The sequence below is a fragment of the Ctenocephalides felis genome, unplaced genomic scaffold (assembly GCF_003426905.1).
Source record: "Ctenocephalides felis isolate EL2017-DRISC unplaced genomic scaffold, ASM342690v1 CF-g0.4_SCAFFOLD_01492, whole genome shotgun sequence".
Classification (NCBI taxonomy): domain Eukaryota; kingdom Metazoa; phylum Arthropoda; class Insecta; order Siphonaptera; family Pulicidae; genus Ctenocephalides; species Ctenocephalides felis.
Window position 1 is genome coordinate 50444255 of NW_020537646.1, and position 6326 is coordinate 50450580.

Consider the following 6326-nt stretch of genomic DNA (forward strand, 5'->3'; position numbering starts at 1 on the left):
TCCACAGAAAGTTATCACATTTAGATTGAACAGAAAACCCGTGTGAAGTTTGTAGCTTCAAAAGTCAGAAACATTAAAGCCAAGATACAAGAACTCATAGATAAAAGAAGAGATCTCAACGAAATATGCGCTCTCTCGGCCCATATTTCGTTGCCACGTTAACCATAGATAAATAAGCATAAAGTTGACGTTAACTGTCAACTCATGTCAACTTGCCGGGGTTAGTTCGAGCTGCTTTCCATTGGTGCGCGCGCGTCGACCGTAGAACGGGTGCGTACAAAAAATACTATAGAAATGCACCAATATTTTCTAACATTTATTTTTAACAATAATATTTTACACACATGGTTACAAAAGATTCATCCTTATAAGCTAAACACAAAAGAAATAGAAATGTATATATATATATATATATATATATATATATATAAATTGTTTAATATGAACAAAACAGCACTCAGATTTGTTTAACACAACTTTATTTTATGATTACAGACGTTTCGAGACCATGGTGTGTCATAAAATCATAAAATAAAGTTGTGTTAAACAAATCTGAGTGCTGTTTTGTTCATATTAAACAATTAATATTCGTTCCACTCATATCATAAAATTCTATATATATATATATATATATATATATATATATATATATATATATATATACATTAAATATATATATATATATATATATATATATATATTAAATTTTTTTATATAATTTTGATGTTGAAATATGTGATATTCAGTTTTCAGAGCAATACATTAATTAAAAAATTTGTATGACTTTAAAACATTTTTATTTTTTCCATACGTTTCGACACATAGTTTTGTGTCATCTTCAGTGGACTCTATTTTGAAGGCACAGATAAAAATTATTAATTAAAACTAATATATAATAAGTGATATGGTATGAACTTACATGTAATTGTAATAATCCTAATTATTTTCTAATTATAATTGTTCACAATGCACAATGAAACCAATTCTTGTCACTTTAAATTTAACAATAATAAATTTTTTGAATGAGTTATTTTATGAATTTGTAAAATACATCCTGCTCATGGCCGGTAATCACGGAACAAACATCTGTAATCTTATTTTTAGTTCCGTCTCCCTCGATTGGAGCGCTGGTAGCGCTACAAAACAGGCTAAAGAAAATATTCGAGAATCTAATATGGCGGAATAATATTTTAGTGTCAAAGTGTCATATGTTTGTTAAAAGTTTATAACAAATTACATGTCGAAGTGCGGCGTATAACAATGCGGAACACCAACAAATATGCAAAAATGCATGTATTTCCTGCAGAAAATGAAGTAATATGTAAAATGATTAGTAAAATAACTGGAGCCCGGGCTGAGCACTGATGGTGAGAACTAGGTTAATAAGTTTTATCAATATGTACACAACAAAATACTCGCATGTGTTACTAGCACTTCTGATATAATTTTTTATTGTAACTTAATAACTGATTATGAGACATTTAACAGTATCAATGCTAGGAATTTTAAGGTTATAAATACAAGACACCCATCTTACTAAATCCCTTTCTGGAAGGTATGTTATTGAAAAATTATTCTTTTTATTACACTTTTTTGTATTGTTCTAATATAACATTTTATTGTAGCTTTCTTGGACTTTACAGCAGTAGCAAAACTGAGGATGGAAAACCGTCCCTGAAAGGTTTGTTATTTAACATTTTTTATACTACAATTTATGTTTGTAGCAAATGATTCTATATAACGAATGTGTTGAGAAAAGAAGTCAGAAGGATAAATATACAAAAAAAAAACATTGAGGCAGAAGTTACGAGAAAGTCTCAAATGTGCTGAAAATTTTGCTTATCTCCCAGCAACATTAAATAACATTGCTCCTAATTTTATATTAAGTCAACTAAGAGAACATACGAAAAAGCCAAAAGGAAGAAAATTTACACTTAATGATAAAATTCTTGCTTTAACTCTGCATAAAATTTCTCCAAGAGGTTATTACTTTTGGAGAAAAATATTTGTTTTGCCTGCTTGCTCCTCAAACATTGAGAGCAATTCCTTTGTATAGTGGTATTAATGAGACCCTTTTCCAAACATTGGGTTCAGCTATGGCACAGAAAAAATATGTGAATAGCAAAAACTGTATTCTGATGTTTGATTCATTATCATCTGCATTATTTTACGACTGTAAAAAGGATCATATTGTTGGTTTTCAGGAACTGGCAAATGGTAAGGAAAGTTTATTTGCTGATCATGCTCTTTCTTTTTCAAAATTTTTCAAATCAAATAGTTGATACTTGAACTGTGCGTAATGTTCATATTTTTTGTGATTGTTCATGAATGTGTTTTTATTTATAAATTTATAGTAATAAATAATGAAGTTAAATTTTTAGCAAATGTAGAAATTGTAAATAAGTGGCTACTTCATGGAGTATATTTTGCTATATAGCTTATTTCCGTTTATTTTTGGTGATAATACGTTTAACAGATTTCGAGAAGTATATAGATGATATATTGTACAATAATTTACCGGATAACAGCAAAATAGTTTTTAAATGACATCACCATATAGTAATTCATTTTAGTAAGCTGTTGATATGCTTTTCAGATGCAAGTAATTTTGGTTTTATTCTTTAATTAAATTGGCAAATGTGTTTGCATATAACTTTCTTGAACTTTTGCCAGTTACTGTTATGAGAACATAATGATTTCTTTATCTTTGTGATAATGATGATAATGATATTTTGTTCAACTTTAAAAGCAGATTAACGCATTGTGCAGAAAAGGTTTTCAGATAGGGACTATAAATAGATTCAATGTAACTTAATCATTATTTGATTGAGCATCAGGATGTATATAAACGGAGTTAATTTACAAGAATATCTTAGGCATAAATTTTATTCTTTATTTTTGAATATGTTCCTCTTTTTTGATTGTAATATAAGTTTATGATCTTTTTGAATTGTTGTTGCTGGGCTTTTAAGTTAACTTTTGAGTGCATGAAGAGAATTCTAGTAACTTCATTCTCTTGTTTGGTATTTATTATTTGGATCAATTCTCGATACTTTAGTTATATGGTATAGATAATGTCCAAATTATATTTAATTTTTTTAGAAATCTAGAAAAAAATATATATAATTTAGATAGTTTTTTGACATGAAAACACACACACACACACATGATAGGAGTCTGTGCCCTAGGGCAGGTCTGTGAGCTAAAACTCGACCTCAAATCAGGGAAGAATAGTGTGTGATATGTAAATGCCATTTCATTTTGCAGTGCTGCAATTGGGCTATTTTTGAATACAAGAAAGCGAGGCTTGGACTCACACCTCCCTGTCCACACAAGACATTGAACAACCATATGTATATATATATATATATATATATATATATATATATATATATATATATATGCACATACACAGTGGATAATATATACATTTATGTACGTTTCTATGTTATTTGTGCATCATCATACATTTACGTGCAATTATATATATATATATATATATATATATATATATATATATATATATATATATAACAAATGTATTCTTAGTGGATAATAGATATTAATTTGGAAATATGAACAAACAACACTCTTCTTGCACTAATTTATTAAATAATAATTTTCACAAACGTTTCGAAACTAGGTTTGTCTCATCATCAGTGTGTTATAATCAAAAAAATGTTAAAATATGGAAATCTAAATTAGCATTTTGTGTTTTTCATTACAAGTCGTTCACTGCACACAGCTCTTTTAATACCATCGGTCTTCGGTGTTCGTATTCTCTCCCACTTGGAACAAATGGCTCATTAATAAAACAGAGACAATTATACCAGATAACATAAAATATATTCTAGCCTTAGGAACAAAATTTGCCATTCATAAAAAACATTTAAAATACAATGACATAATAAAAATCATAAGCAGTCTGGAAGCAGGACTTAAATTGATTAAGAATCCAACGGAAAAGGATATAAATTTCATCAGAGTCACTTTCATACAAAAATTATTGAACATTTTGAAGAATAATAAACAAAACATTAATTCAATAAATAACTTAGCATACATTCATCGGGACATAAAAGCTGCAAAAACCTTCCTAAAAGAGAATAGCCAATTAATTTTATGCAAAGCTGATAAAGGAAATATTTCAGTAATTCTGTTAAGGGATAATTATGAAAATGAAGCAATGAACATCCTAGAAGATAAAACAATGTATGAAGAGTTACCGAGTGATCCGAACAATTACCACCATAAACAAGCTTTTAAATACATCAATCTTTTGGAAAAAAAAGGTCACATCAACAATTCTATTGCCCTAAAATTAAAAATCCAACACCCTCTAGTACCTAAATTCTATTGCCTTCCCAAAATCCATAAACCTAACTGGCCTTTCAGACCTATAGTTTCATACATTGATTCACCTTATTATAATTTATCTAAATTCTTTTCCAAAATTTTAAAAAATGTTACGGTTAATTCGCCATATTTTTTGAACAATTCATACAGTTTAGTAGATCGCGTAAATGACTTCAAGATCCCTCATAATTTTTCCTTCGTTAGTTTTGATGTTATTAATCTTTTCAGCAACATTCCACATAAATTAGTTTTCACCGCCATTAGGAGTAGATGGTTGCAAATTGTTGAATACACTTCACTACCTCTCGAAACATTCATTTCTGGAATAGATTTACTACTGAAGGCCTCATATTTCCAATTCAATAATAAATTTTATACTATGATTAGAGGATGTCCTATGGGAAGTCCTCTAAGTCCCGTTTTAGCAGACTTAGTGCTACAAGATTTAGAGAACAGTGTGTGGAATTCTACAATTTGCAAACCACTACTATATTTTCGATATGTCGATGACACGCTTTTATTAATTAACAAAAATGATATAGAGAACATATTTCAAAAATTTAATAATTATAATTCTCATTTACAATTTACACAAGAATTAGAAAAAGATAACTCTATACATTTTCTTGATGTTCAGCTCATTAACGACGGCGGTATTTGCATTACCAATTGGTTCAGGAAAGATAGCTGGTCAGGCAGGTATATTAATTTTAATTCTTTTACACCTCTCAATATAAAGATGACCACAGTTCTCAGTTTAGTAGACCATGCAATTCTTTTATCTAACCCAAAATTTCATAATCACAATATCAAATTAGTCATTAACACATTACTCATGAATAGTTTCCATTACAAAATAATCAGTCCAATAATTAAAAATAGAATTAAATTTTTATTAGACAAACAATCAATAACCACACATTGCTCAAATCACTTGTCTGTATCAGAAAATAAATGTTTTGTGAATTTTCCATATATAGACAAAGATTTACACCTTTTATCTAAAAGGCTTTTTAATAAACATAATATTAACATATACGTGTCACCCTTACTACAACTGCAAGACATATACACAAACATTAAAGACAATACACCTACTAAAAAAAGAAAAGATGTGGTGTACAAAATAAACTGTTTGAACTGTGAGTCATCTTATATTGGGCAAACATGTCAAAATTTAGAAAAAAGATTAAGACAGCACGAATTACAAAGCAAACATAGTAAGAATAATAACATACAACAAAAAAGTACACTTGTAGACCACGCTATCTCTAACAGCCATAGTTTCGATTTCAATAATCCGCACATTTTATATTATGAACAAGATTTATTTAAAAGAAGTATTGCAGAATCGATGTTAATAGCCCATACAAGTAACACAGTAAATTTACGGACAGATACCAATATATTACATGATACATATCTGAATTCATTAATACTTTGTAGCTTTTTATGTACTTATATATGTGTATGTATATATGATATATATATATATGTGTATGTATGTATATATGTGTAAGTTTATGTGTAATATGGCGATATGTAATGAGGATATGTGAGTGTTTTATATATAGGTAGGTGTAGTCTGTGTGATGTGTATATGGTTATGTGTATGTATGCATATTATGTATATTATAGGCATATAGGTATTGGTATATGTGACGTTTTGTACTGTGGGTATACGTTTGTGTATATGAATATGTATATAGATGTACATACATTTTTAATTATAACAATGTATAACAAATCTTAAAAAAAACCATCTCATCATAGAATATTTTTTTTCCCTAACGACATCTATTTTTCAAACTGGACCCTAATCCTTTCTTCCTATCTGATTGCGTGACATTACAATTCAAGTGGTTTTCAAGTGGGAGAGAATACGAACACCGAAGACCGTTGGTATTAAAAGAGCTGTGTGCAGTGAACGACTTGTAATGAAAAACACAAAATGCTAATTTAGATTTCCA